At 38.0% G+C, this 14,400-nt stretch overlaps 1 long non-coding RNA gene across 6 annotated transcripts in view; it reads left to right on the top strand.

The window, feature by feature from the left end:
• The first annotated feature begins 3,552 nt into the window (after positions 1 to 3,552).
• The window catches only part of LOC117937074, a 25,019-nt gene continuing 14,171 nt past the window's right edge, over positions 3,553 to 14,400 (top strand). For 4 of the 6 annotated variants that reach the window (XR_004655090.1, XR_004655093.1, XR_004655092.1 and 1 more), the window contains exons 1-2: positions 3,553 to 3,795; positions 4,789 to 4,916. This is a non-coding gene — a long non-coding RNA (uncharacterized LOC117937074). Of the gene's footprint in view, positions 3,796 to 4,788; positions 4,917 to 9,265; positions 9,662 to 12,304; positions 12,481 to 14,400 lie in introns of those variants that run through there. The other 2 variants (XR_004655094.1, XR_004655095.1) reach the window with 2 other exon arrangements.

Here is a 14,400-nt window from a genome sequence, read left to right as displayed (position 1 = left end):
TCATTTAAATTCTCTGCACTAGCAGGCAATGGGCGGTTGAAATGTATGCTACTGTATAGATGTACTGTCACTATACTGTATAGGTGTGTTTTCTGTAACTTTCAACTGTCATAAAATATGAAGTTTGACAAAAACTATTACATTTCTTGCCAAGTTAGATATCTTTCTTTTGAATATGAAGATACAGCCTGGAGACGGTTAGCTTAGCTTATAAGGACTGGAAACAGGGAGAAACAGCTAGCATGGCTCTGTCCGCAATTCTAAAGCCTGCTAATTAACACATTATATATCGTTTGTTGACTCTGTACAAAACAATCTGTAAAAAATCCACAAAAAAGTGTCAAATGGACAAGTTGCTGTTTCACTGTGTTTTCAACAGTCAGGGAAGACACTAGCCAGGCTAACTTTCCCTTCCTGTTTTCAGTCTTTGTGCTAAGCTAACTGTCTCCTGACATGTATCTACCTATTTCATCCAGATTCAATCGATTTTTACTTCTAAGTATTGGAAAGAAAATGAAAAAACATATTTCCCTAAATCTCTAACTAAACTATTCTTTTAACTTAAGGTTAAGATTATTTTATGACATATGATTTGCTGGTTTCTTTGTTATTACTGCATTGTTAGCAATATTATCATTACTAGCAATTGTAGTATTAGTATCAGGAATATTAGAATGTGAATTATTATTAGAATTATTTATTTATTGTTTAATTTATTGACATTTACCGATGACCCAGTCCCGTCAGTTTACACATGTTGGTACAACAATCATTTGGAGATCAGGCGGTCATTTGCATGTATTAGCATAGTTAGATCAGTTAAGGAATAGATTATGTCATAAAGGGTGAATAGATGCCAAACTATTTAAATCATGTCAACTGATTATTGAAACTAGAGCTCAGCTGCATAACAAATCCAGCCTTTATGAGCTCCACCCATCATGACACATCACCTCCCCTTTGAGGTGGGAGAGAAAATAGTGGGGGAAACAAATCTGAAAACCCAAAGCCAGCCAACCATCATGGTACCACGTCCTTCATCGGCCTATTCAATTCAACAGCTTAATGTTAGATGCTTATCTTTTAATTAAAAATTTAGATAACTGGCATCTTTTTTTTAAATACCCACATGGTATAAAGTTTTTTCAGGATCTGATGTGTGATGTGCTTTACAGCTATCTGGCTTGATTCTTTCACAGAAAAAAACTTCAGCAAAGGCCTTTTTCTCTATTTCTTGGTCTGGTTTTCTTCTCGTCTTTGCATCTGGATTTCTCCACAGTCCCAGCCCCCATCCAAACTCCTGCTCTCCATCGCGCCCCCTTTTTCTCCCTGCCTGCTCTCTTTTTCTCCCACCAGCACAGACATATAGTCAGACACAGAGAGTGGATGGAAAATATGACTGGATTCTTTCCTGACTTCAGATAATGTGCAAGACTGCTGGCAAGCGTGGCACTAAAAACAGGGAAAAGCACAGCGAGAGAGAGAGAGAGAGAGAGAGAGAGAGAGGGAGAGAAAGAGAGAGAGAGAGAGAGAGAGAGAAAGAGAGAATACCAGACAGTGAGAAGTTTATCTAAAAGGCTGATCTTAGTATCACATGAAGTAAATCCTTTGTAGCAGAGCAATCTGCAAAATATGTCCAAAGATGCACCAGCTCCAGAACTACTTTAAACGGATTACATTATGACAAAGTATTGTAGAAAACCCTTATAGTATGCCCTCTTCTAACAATTTTTTATAGCTGCATGTTAGCACACTGTCTAAGTCCACATGACAAAAACCAAAGAGCCCCACTGTGCATGGGGGTGTCCTATTTCACTGCCACAATAGCTCAAACTGTGCAGAGAGAAGAGTTTTAGCACAATAATGTCTGGATGATAGACAAACAAAAAAGGGAAAAGTTTTTTATCCGTGTGCGTCTCCAAATTAGTTTTTTCAGGAACTATTTAGAATCGTCATCTTCAAAAAATTGTGGTAGTTTTACCTTTGACTGTTGTGTTTACTGATGTCTTTTGAAGAGAGATACATTTAAAGTAATGCTTTTGGTGTCTACTGTTATAGTATTTCTTTCCGTTTCTTCCCGAGCGTAGTTTCCAGGTACCTGCAGTCTCTTCAGGGTGGTTTAATGCCGGTCTTTCCCAACATCTGGGAAAGTTATTCTGTGCTTTAACTACACTGCCTTGTCCTTTTGTCCCTCGTTTTCTCTTTTGCTTCTTTGCCTCACCTGAAAAGCACCTCAGTATGCATAATAAAGGCTTAACTTGTTTTTAGGATCAACCACGTCATAAAGAATTGCCATCTTCTTTTGTAGTTATTTTTAAAACACTAACTAAGTTTTTCCGCTATCTTAGTTATGCCATGCTCTTTTATTTCTTCTTAGCCAACCGGATTTTTTTTTTCCTTATAAAATAGTGTCTGAGAAACCATTATTTGAGGCTAAAGTCCGACTCTGACACAGAATTCACTTGTGAAGAATGATTGGGGGGGAAATGAGCTCAGAGATCCCGTCTGGAAATGTCGTTACTACAGCTGCCTGCTTCCCCTCTGCAAGCACTCATAAACACTGCAGCCTAGAGAGATGCTCACATGAGAGGAGAACGGGAGGGAAAGTAGGAGGTACAGCTGAGTATAAGAGAGGAAAAAGACAAACAAAGAGATGCAAGGAGAAAAAAATGAGCATAACAGAGTAGAAGGACGTATGAGGTATTCAAATGGATTAAAAAGGAAAGTGGGATTTTTTTGTATTCATATTGAGGCTCCATTATTTCTAGAGAACCAAAAAGTAGAGAGGCAGAATAGACAGCAGGTAACTTTAAACTAAGGGAGACTTGAAATGGAAATAGGGAAGCTTGTAACTATGTAGGGGAAAAAATCCCCATCTGTCGGATGACTCATAGTCTCCCCTCAGGCACAGAAAGGAAAATTAACAACGTTGTAGTTTTTTTCCCTGCGAAGACAATGATGTTCTGGGCACATTTTGTTAAGCACAGGAACATACAAATGACCTGCAAATATTTTAATGCATACTTCTCATATGCATACATAGGATCTTTACTTTTTTTCATTTCTATGCTAGAAGCACGATCCATCTGTAGTGTATTTCTTTTGGAAAACAGCAGAAAAGGAGAAAGAAACATACCTCAGCCATCTATGGAACCCCTGAATGTCATTAGCAAGAAGATATCATTCATCTCCTATAATTATAAAAAGTAAAACATCAAAACATGTATTGATAACACTTTGGTAAGTGGTATTTGCACGTGTTTACATTTTTCACATAATATGAAAGCATGATGCACAAGGTTTCCACCCAATTCAGAAAACATTGTATTTGTTACTGTGTCAGTAACATAAAGTCATAACTTCATGGCATTCATTGTGTTGTTATCTGTGACAGTATTAACAACCTTGTCACTAAAAAACAATTTTAATTTGTTTTTGTTTTGTTATTGAAGCATATTAGCTAACGTAGATATTACTTTCCAGTTATTTTGATGTAATGAATTTGATTTTAGCTTGTGCAAGGACATACAACTCAATGACTAGCTAGTTAGCTAGCTAGCTAATCAACAAAGGATGAAGCCGCAGGTGTTTCCTCTCTTACCGGATGTAAACTTGATGCTTTCCCTGAACTTCTAGCCGTCTTATTTCAACGTTGTATATTGTGTAGCTGTATACCATAATGTAGAAAGTGCAACGTGGTTTAAAGAACAGGCACATTGTGAGTTTAAAATTGTTTACTGACCCAAATTTGCTTGAAGTGACTTCGAGGAGCATCTCTGTAAATTACAGCTAACGGTTAGTGTGCTAACTTAACTAGCTAGCGTTAGCTAACAATGTTTGTAACGTGTTAGCTAGTATGCCGCAAAATACAGTGCTGACGGCTAACGCGAAACAACATGTTAAGTTAAATAAGACAGTTTTGTAGGAGCTGAGATGTGTATTTTCCTTCTTTTAGGGTAGGCTTAACGTTACTGTTTCACCTTCTGCACTCTTTTGCTAAACTAGGTTAAACACGACCTGTGGTGGAATGAAACAAAGCACATTTACTCAGGTCCTGAAAAACGTTACTGTACATTTTTGATGTACTTTAATGCCATTTGGGTGTCTCCATGATTGTATGCTACTTTATACATATACTCAGTAGTAACTAGTTACTCAGCAGATTACAACTATTTATACAACATATAAATCAATTCAGAAATCATGTGTTACTATGGATAAAGATACTCAGTAAGATTATCAGAAATTAGCCCCGCCTTGCTAAGACTGATCAACACATACATTGTATAATAATAGACTGATACTTGGCATCTGTGTATTGATACGGTATTGCCACGGAAATATAAAGTTATTATGCTGTATCAATTTTTTTTCCCACCACCTCTAGTGTGCAGAGCCTTCCTTTCTCCATATCGACCTCTCACACCTAAGTGTTGTGTCAGGAGGTGGGTATCTCAAAAGTTTAAAATGAAATAAATTCCCACCACCTCAGTCTCACAGTAATATTCATCTGTGCACCATATGTGATGATATTGCATGAAGGAAAAAAATGCTGTAAGCCTCTGCAAAAGTTCAGCTAGTTTCAATCACACTGTATCACACATTCAGTGATAGTATAGTATTAACTAAATAGTCAAGTAATTCCCTAAATCCTGCATGTCTTGTGATTCTAATTAAGCATGTGTATCATCCTTTTACAAGGCTGTGAATCCATGTTTACTCATGGCAATGTTTTCAGTGAATGGTAAAATGTGTCTCTTCACTTTCTGCCAATGTTGTTTTCTTAAGGCCTCCAGGTCCCAATGCTTAACATAACAACAGCCCATGGCAGAGAAGGATGAAAAGATGCCTGCCTAGCTTGGACTTGAAGGACTCCCTCCAGGACCAAGCAGGAAACCACAGGAAGATGTCCTGAGGTAAACGACACTCAGTGTGTTAGTTTGTTTTATAAAGTTTTTTTTGGCGCATTTCTGTCTTTAATGGTTGGACAGCTAAGCATGAAAGGGGAAGAGAGATGGGAAAGACATGCTGGAAATTGTCACAGGTTGGACTTAAACCCTGGACCGTCTGCATCAAGGCAAACACCTCTTTATATGTATATAAGTCAATGAGTAATCATGTTAAATGATGGTGATTTCAATATTGACCAAAGTAATTGGGATTAGGATTTTATTTCCATATTTGAGCAGCCCTAGTGCTTACTCAAGACTGAAAAGGCATTAAGATATAAGACTATAGAAAAAGAGATAAATAAGATATAGAAGAGTCAAATATAATAGTAGTGTGACATTGGTACATGCGCCACAAACCTTGTTAGAGGTTTTTTTTTTTCTGAAGGTAGCAATATCATAAATATGTAAATTATATCATGTGGTATTGCAGTCATGAGTATCATAACAAGATCAGTGGCATATTCAGTTGATCCCTGAGACATCTATGATTTTAGCAAAGCTAAGACGCTATTCAGCATACAAACTGCATGCTGACACTAAGAAAAGAATCCACAGGTTTCATACATTAGCATTCCTCAAAAATATACAATGTTTTTCCCCTCACAATCTGAAAAGATGAAGGATGGTTGGAGTCTGTAATTAGTTTTCTAAAGACTATTGTAACAAGCTGTTTCAACCTTTATAATGAATTATTCCTCTATGATGCTAAAGAGGAAACACCAGGAAGTATTGTCACTTCTGAGCATGTGCAGTAGATCCTTTAGTGCTCTTTTAGATCGGGCTTGCAAGCCAGCCCGAAGTTTGCTGAGTACTTCAGAACGCTTGAGAAGAAAAAAAGTGACCTCAGTACAAAAGAATGCAGTGCGGTCTGTTTTCCCTCCCCTAACATCCAGCATGGGCAAAAATGACTTCTCTTAACCCACTGTTTAGCAGAGGGAGTGTATTCCACTTGAGCCATTTAAATCGCCACAGTCGCCGTCTTCTTCTCCTTACTCTTCTTTCTTCTTTTCACCTCTTTGAGAAAACGAAGTTGTTGCCGGCAGACATCTTTGTCCTCAACATACACAAAAAACACCACAATCTATATCAAAAGATGTGCCTACAGTGTTTTAAATTTGTTAATGTTTTTAGTCTCAGCTAAAGATTTGAGAATGCCATTTATTCAGTCAAGTAAACATATTCTGATCAAGAACGCTGATAGCAGTTTTTGCTTCCTTTTGCAATGCCTTGCCTTCCTTTTTTTGATAGATTGTGTGTAATTGCTTGCAGTAGTCAGGGTAATGCTGGCCTATCGTGTTGCAGTATACCTTCATGTGGACACAAGGAAATGTTGAACTTAAAAGGAGAGAGCAAGCTGTACTATATTCTCTCCTGTACTCATTTAGTAAATCTTTAAAATATGATTGTATCAAATAGACAATTTGCATGGTAATTGAGATGCAGAGAAGAGAATATTTAGTTCATCCTAGATCAACTCAGTGTTGGATTTGAATCTATCTTCAAGTCAAGTTTAAATTATTTCCCTCGCACCTATTTCAAGTCAAAATGTTTGGTCTTTTCCTGACTGTTAATGTGGTACTATTGTCTCTTTCTATGTCACTGCATGCATTTTGTACCATGTTGAGAGTCTAGCATAGATGCCTTTGGAGAATAAAGTTCATGCATGATGGGGTATCCTGGTGCCAGCCACATGTTTAGAAATCATTACTACTGCTGCTGGAGGAGGACTTTAGATTTATGTTTGCCTCCTATGTCACCCTGAAAATGCAGGACTAACAGCTTTCAGATGTGCGAGGAAGTATGGAGGATGGTGGTGGGGTTGGAGGCGTGTGTGTGTTTTGATTTGGCTGTAGCAAATTATATAAATGATCTATCCTAATATAGGCACTTGCATTTTAGCCATTAACTGTATGTGGAGCATTGAATAGGTGCAGGGCAAGAAGGCCTTGACTAATCCTGTAGAGGGATGTTCCCTACCCTTTGCTTTTTTAAACATTAAGAGAAGTGTGTGAGGCAATCTTGACAACTTTTTTCAGGAATGTTTTGTTTTATGAAAAGTTTTAATTTGCTTTTCCTCGGTAACCTTTGAATCTGGCATGTTTAGAGTTTAGGCCATCCTAAGTAGAATGCTTCATGCCATTTATACTCTAAATGACCAGATAAAATAGAAACATCTGGGGAGTGAGGTAATGCAATACAATACTGCAAAAAATAACTTTGTTGAGACTAGACTTCTTTTTTAGTTAGTAGTAAGTATGTTGACTATACTTTGTCATTTTTACCTTACTTATTTCTATGTATGATGTTGTCCACTCCATTTACATAAATTTAGGAGTTCAAATATGTTGATTGCATCAATATTTTATATACAAATAGCAAAAAATATAGATTTGTTATTTTTATTTCAATAATCATAGATCTAGAAAAGTATCTACAGCCATGCTAGCGGCTTTGTAAGTCTGTACTTTAGCACAGCGCCACTTTGACCTAAATGCTAATGTCAGAACAAAGTGCAGCTGTGGTTTAACTATTGGATACATTTGAAATCCATCCTATATTTGTCAAGTGATTTCACTAAAAGACAAAAATGTTCACACTATGGTTGCATTAGATGTAAAGTTGGGAATCACCATAGTCTTTGGGATTCATCCCCTTGTGACAGTTAACGTCAGTACAAAATTGTATGCCAATCCAGCTGTTAGATTTTACTAGATGAGTGAAATATCTTCTAACTTTGACCTGCTGATGGATCACCAAAGTCAGTAGAAGTTGTCCCCTGAGGACCTTAAACATCCGTACAGAATTGAACATAAAATCTATCAGATATTTTAGGCTGGACCAAAGTGGCAGCCGGATTTACCGATATTGCTTTCCTCAGAGCCATCTAGCAGAGCTTGGCTAAAAAGTTAGCAGTTTTTATACCTATAACAACTGCAGGTACTAATCATGTTCATTTGATTCAATAGCACTCTAAAAATCAACTGAGAGCTAGTGTACATTTATAATCTCACGTTGACAACTCACTTAATGCTTCCTCCCCTTAGTCATCCTCAGTGACAGTAAGCCATGCCCACTGAAGCCCGGTGCTGTCATTAAAACCAAGATTGTAATTTTTCTCTCCGTTCTTTGCACCTGCACGTGCAGTTATGTTGCATAGACACCTGGTTAGTTTTGAAACCAGGTGATTTGCAGATCTGCATAATTATTCTCCCTTTTGTTTTTACTGTGCTGTGTGGTAACTGGAAATTTAACCAAAGCTGCGTTGCCCCCTGCAATTCTGGATTTAACTGCATCAGTTAAAATGCCACATCAAGACAAAACTCCTTTGGCACCCCTGCTTTCTGACATGGTCTGCCGCTCAGGTAATAATTCATCATATTATATTTTCTGTATTGCTGTCATGATGAAAAATAATTTCTAGACATTGAACTGCACCTGAAACACTGGTGTGTGGTAACTGATTCAGTCAAAGTAAGCCTTTGGGCCTTCTTATGCTGCGTTTTATCCTATGATTTAAATGATCTTCATCACCACAATCACTTGAAATAAAGCGAAGTAAAACCAATTATGTTCTGATGAGTAAGTCATGGATGTGTGGAGAGGGCAGTAAGTGAATAACACAGTGACTGACTCCCGGGCTTTTGGCATTGGACTTTGACTCAATAAACTCTCATCCTAAAATAAATGTGAAATTAGAGGGTTATAGAATAGAGAGAAAAAAAGGGCCACTGGGCTTGGTCCTTGGCCCCACACATTCAGCCGCTGTGCCGTTTTCTTTCCTGTCTGCTATTATTCCTGGTCTCTTGCCGGGATGAGTCAAGAGAGGGAGAGAGAGAGCTGAAGGGAAGGATGAAGAGAGAGAGAGAAGGAGAGGGTGGAAGGGGGAGGTTAGACAGACAAACAGGCAAGAGAAAGATGGCACAGAGAGGTGGAGGGAGGGACAGACTGGATGTACTTCCACTGTCTGATCTGGCCAGTGTTTAAGGATTTGAATGACAGAATAAATGTAGAAAACTTGGGAGGTCTTCAAGTGCAGCCATTTTGTGAGAGCTGTAGTTTCAATCCACAGTCACATTTTAAAAAAAAAATATATATATATATATATATAGAGAGATATAAAGATCAGCGAGCTACTGTGACTGACCAGTGTCAGCATGTTGCTTTATTGTTCCACAGAAACAAAATTTTTGTTACTTACATAAACACACTTTTTGTTCCAACTAATGCTGGATATGTTCTTACACAGGTACATAAATCACTACTCTGCACTCTTTTATTCCTCTTCACTGTTCTTTACCTAATTTAGTTTCCAGTCACATCCTGGTAAGGTGTATTTAAGGGCCAAGATGGACAAAACCAGATGTTTATGGATGCTGGTGCTGCAAAATGAGCGAACATCGTCTCTGCAGCAGTCTACTGTTTGATTAACTAAAATAAGTGTCTTGCTGGGAATCTTCCTCAGTGAAGATTGATGTGCAGTATTTAGTGTTTGCTGATCAGTTATTGCTGATCAAAATGATCTTTTCATCTGCGTCTTTCGAACATGTCACATCTGTTATCCTTTATCATAAAAATTAATTTGGGAACCTCTGCCATCGTAACACCACATCAAAGACCAGCTTCTGTTTGTGTGAAGGAAAAAAAGAGGCTATTAGAGTAAGTTGAGATGCATATGCAAAAGCCCTTAGAGTAGCAAGTCCACATTTGAAAGAGGCTCTATTGCTGCCCTCATTATTTACTAACTGAGAAGATCAAGGGCTCTTTATTCAAGGTGTTACAGTACTCCTGGGTGTTTTACAATAGCTCTAGGTGCTTCTGTTGCTTAATTGGGAGCCAGAAACCAGTTTGGGGCCGTTGGAAATGGCAGTACAGGGCCTGAGGTCTCAAAGTTCCCATTAATGGCTCAATAAGCCTGCATTGTAGTAGTTTAGGGTGGAAAAGTGTGATTTCTCTTGCAAAACCATCTATATACTGTATCTATATTGTATCTACAACAGTTTTTACACAGGTTATTTACACATCCAGACAGTACGTAGCAGCATTGGCATTTCAGCAGTTGTGTTTGTGTCCACCTGATCAGTCCGTCTAACTCTCCTTTTAGCTCTGTTTTGGTCAACTCAGGTGTTAAATATCTGTCTCTTTAAAGTGGACGAATAATGCTTTTCTGTATTTTCTGTCATATCTACAATGTTATAATGTTGGATTTTCAAATAATGAGGTAAACGTATTTTAGAGAAATTCATGTGAGCTAAAACTTTCAGATCTCCAACTGTACTGAGCACTCCAATTTCAACAAATTTTTCTACTCTCGGCTAAGTATTACGCAACTCTAAGCCGACCTTCTATGTCTAGTTATCGGCTCCAGGTACTGTAGGTAGGAATGGAGTGTTTTTTTAAGCCACTGCATTGTTTTTTGACTGTAGAAAGTGCTGCTATGTTCTATTAGTGTCTACTACTAACTATAGTAGCTACATATCTAACGGCAGTAAACAATGTCCTCTGGAATACCAATGTTGTTGATTCTCCCCAATTCTGGGTCAAATTACTGTTGAAACATGTCCGATTGGGTAGTGTTTGGTTCAGAAGCCTTTATCTGCGATTCTTGACGCTAGAAAGTGCTGCTTCGCTCAACTACAATCTAATGTCAGCTGTTGCTATGGTTTTTCCATGATACAAAGTCTGCTATATACTCAGTTGCAGTAGCTCCAGCTTCAAATAGCTAGTAAAACAAAACTGGAGCACACCGGAGATTCCTGGAAACACGTTGGCCAATCAGAGCGTCTCATACAGAGGGAGAATACTAAGGGGACAAGCCTCTCTCCACAACTCACACCTCCTATGGCACCATTTTAATGTTAACAAGCCATCACCATTGACATTCCATTGACTGCCATTCATTTTGACGTCACTTTGACAGTGAATAACTTTACATCTGAAGTGTTTTAAGACTCTATTTGTCCATTGTTTATTTAAAAAAAAAAACAAAAAAAAAACACGACAATGTATAAAAGGCTCCATTACCTTGTAGTTCACGTTATGGCTCCGTTAAGGGGACGTTTTTGTAAAATAGGCCAACGATTATGTCATAACCACGCAACTTACTGTTGTATAGTAGAGGAAATACTGAACAGTACAGATTAAGCTTGCAGGCAGTTTTGACTTACATTTGCTGTTTAGCATTTTAGCATTTTAGTTAGCAATAATAAGCCTGTGCCTATGTTATCTTCTAACATATACCTACGCTCCCCGTCTCTGCAAGATTCGGAATGACTAAGATTTCTCTTTTGAAAAGCTACCAGAAGACTTACAACTTTCAGACAGGTTGCTCACGTCACATCTACGTAATCAAGCTCAGTTGGAGGCTGCGCAGTAACGCTCAGCACTCACTGGAAAAGTGCTTCTAATAGCCTCCACTGGTCTCCGTAAAAAGCAACGGGATCTGTTGGTCCATTTCTTTAACTGTCTATGGTTTACACAGGTGCAGCAGTCATGGGCAGTAGGAGAAATAAAAAGTGCTTTTTTATGTTAAGGCATGTAAACATGTTCTAGTATAAACACAAAATGCTGAAAAGTGTTCTCCTAAAAATGCTATATAATAATTACCCTTTAAAGATTTATTATAGCTGCTAAATGCTTTACTATGTTTACCGCTTAGTTACTAACTTGTAACCTGTTTGCGTTTTAGTGCATTGTTCAGTTGTTTTATTTAGAGCTTCTAAACGGAACATCGCTGCCAGTAGAGTGCTAAGACTGGACCAGAACAGTAAAAGCAATGAGATGACAGATGCCAAACTCTTTGTACTGCTGAGGTTTTACTACAAGCAACCGCTTTCGCATTTTATCTCATTTATACTCATTGATCCATTGTTTATAAAACATACGGATTATGGCAGCTTCAAACAAGGCTGGCAGAAGTAAAAAGATAATATCATTACTTATGTGACTTTTCACACTGATAAAAACGTGCACAATTTGCTTTATACTTATTTTTTTGCCATGGTATGAATGCAAAAGGACTTATCCTTTGGATCAGGCTCCCCTGTGGCAGGGCTCCATAAAGCAAACCCGCCTCCCCCCGTGCTAATGCTTAGCATACAGCAGGTAGAGGGGCAAGCGTACCAATGATGCAGCAGCAGGTTTTACGCAGCTCCAAACAGGAGGAGATGTTGTGTTCTAGGTCAAACCATGGAAGTGTAAACCCTGACCCCCTGCTTGTTATAAACCTCCATATGTGCAACGCAGACCTGACAATTAAGCTTTATGAGATGCTGACATGACTGATTGCTTACAGCCATGTAGGTAGCCTATATTGTTTTGCTGCTTATTTACAGTATAAAACAATCTCTTTACAGTTGGAAGTAAAAGCAGCCCTGCAGTTCAAGATCTCCATGACTGTTTCCAACCACATATTAGCACGTGAAGTTTAAATGCCTTCTGTCGGCGATCAGGAGAAACACATTTTGTGTTGCTGGCAGCTGCTCATACTTGGGGGAGGAGTATCCAGATTCTGCTGGACAACTCCTTAAAGGTAGATGCACACTAGAAGAAGTAAACCAGACTCCCCTTAGGCCGATCCAAATGAAGACTACGATCTGGGTTAAGAGTCCACGTCACAGCTCAGACGGACTGTACCTGAGGGCCAATTCGGGGTTGGTTTTAAATAATTCACAATTCCATAATTGTCTCTTTCTGTAGAAAGCTCAACAGAGATTGACTCTGGTTTTGCACGTCATCTGTCACTTTCCCTTTTAGCTTTTAATTGGTCTTTGTTTTCTGTGATGGCCCTGCCCAAGTAACAGCCATAATTACATCATATTAAAAATGAAAATACAATTAGGCCTCTATAAAGAAAGGTCCTGCTACCTTTCACCTGTCGGATACGCAAACAGGCTTTTGCGGTGTTACAAAGTAATCTATGACCTGTCAGGATATTTTACTGTAGTGCAGTTCTTCCTGCCTTAAATCAGGATTGTTCCGGTGTGGCACTGTGGAAGAAGGTATGGCAGTGCAAGATTAATAAATCTATGTTAAAATAGCGTTCTTTTCACTGTTAGTCTTAGATGAAAAATGTCACAGTTTCAGTAAGTTACATATGTTAACTTTAAGTAAAAGTACTACAACCACACTGTGAAAACACAACAAGATAAGGTTCTGCATTCGAGACCTCACTTATTGTATGTGATGGTTCTGGTTTAATATTGCTGCTGCATTAATGTGTATGTTGCATTTTACCGCTGTAGATGTTTAACCCTGTTTCTTTTATTACCCTATTGTAATCACAGAAAATTACATGATTGATTCAACACAACGCTCTTTGACAAGTACAAATCTCTACTTTTACTTTTATAACTCAAACATCATTTCCTATAAATTATGTTTATTGACCATAAATTACAAAAATGACTGTAAAACTAAAGTTAATAAGTTAGTGTTAGGTAGTGTTGAAAATGTCAATGTCAAAAAAAAAGTGACAAAAATTGAAAAGATAGCATCAAAAGTATTGAAAAATGGGACAAAAACTTAAGAAAAAGTTAAAATCGTTGATGAAAAGCGTCAACAAAAGTGTTGATTTTTGGGAAGACAACACAAGGGTTAAGATTGTGCTTATTTTAACTCCTTTATATATACTGTTGGGTAGTTTAATCTACAGCGATGCATCATATTCTATAAGATCATCATATGTTTGTAGGATCGCTGTCTCATCGTATCTCTAACACGTCAACTTTTTATTGGGTCAGAAAACAGCCCTGTTTTCAGCTTCATGATAATGCGTTTTTTAGCTGATCCAAGAGGGTTTTTAAAGACTTTATTTAGCTTGAGAAGGAGAATACCTTTCTTAGTGGCACTTTATCCTTGAGGTTATCTTGAAAATGTTACTTAAATAAATGCACTTTGTTACATTTCACCACAGCTTTGACTTGAATGGCAAGTTTGTAAGAGTGGTTTCTTTAAGATCTGACTGAGGTGGTTAAATTTGATCTGTCAAATAGTAACTAATTTACAACCATATAAATATTGATTAATAAGTCATACAAAGGTTATGGTTGAAGTTAAAGTAAATGTCCCAAATTGATTGATGTTTCATAGCAAGTTTCCTAGATGTTACCGATGTCAGGGTGCTGAGATAGCCATCTGCAGACATTGTTGCATTTTGTAGCACAGCCTCAGCGTTTAAACCGGGATATGGAAGAAGAGACACGTTAAGCCATTAAGTTAGAAGTGGTTAAAAAAAATTGAATCTTTTGAGGTGTCCACGTCACACGTTTAACTACAATAAGCTCTGGTAGAGAGTTTAGGGTGAGTTGGGAGTGGGTGGGGGTAATGGATGCTCAGGCTTTGATTGGCTCCAGCCAGTTGCCCATATTTAGATTAGTGTCATCATGTCCCTCCCTGGTTTGTGTTTAACTGTGCTTTGGAATGAAAGGCAAGATATCTGGTTGCGCTCTCT

Source organism: Etheostoma cragini, chromosome 21, assembly GCF_013103735.1.
Source record: "Etheostoma cragini isolate CJK2018 chromosome 21, CSU_Ecrag_1.0, whole genome shotgun sequence".
In the NCBI taxonomy this organism is placed as follows: Eukaryota; Metazoa; Chordata; class Actinopteri; order Perciformes; family Percidae; genus Etheostoma; species Etheostoma cragini.
Note: the sequence above shows the minus strand (reverse complement) of the source record. Positions and strands in the feature narration are given on the sequence as shown.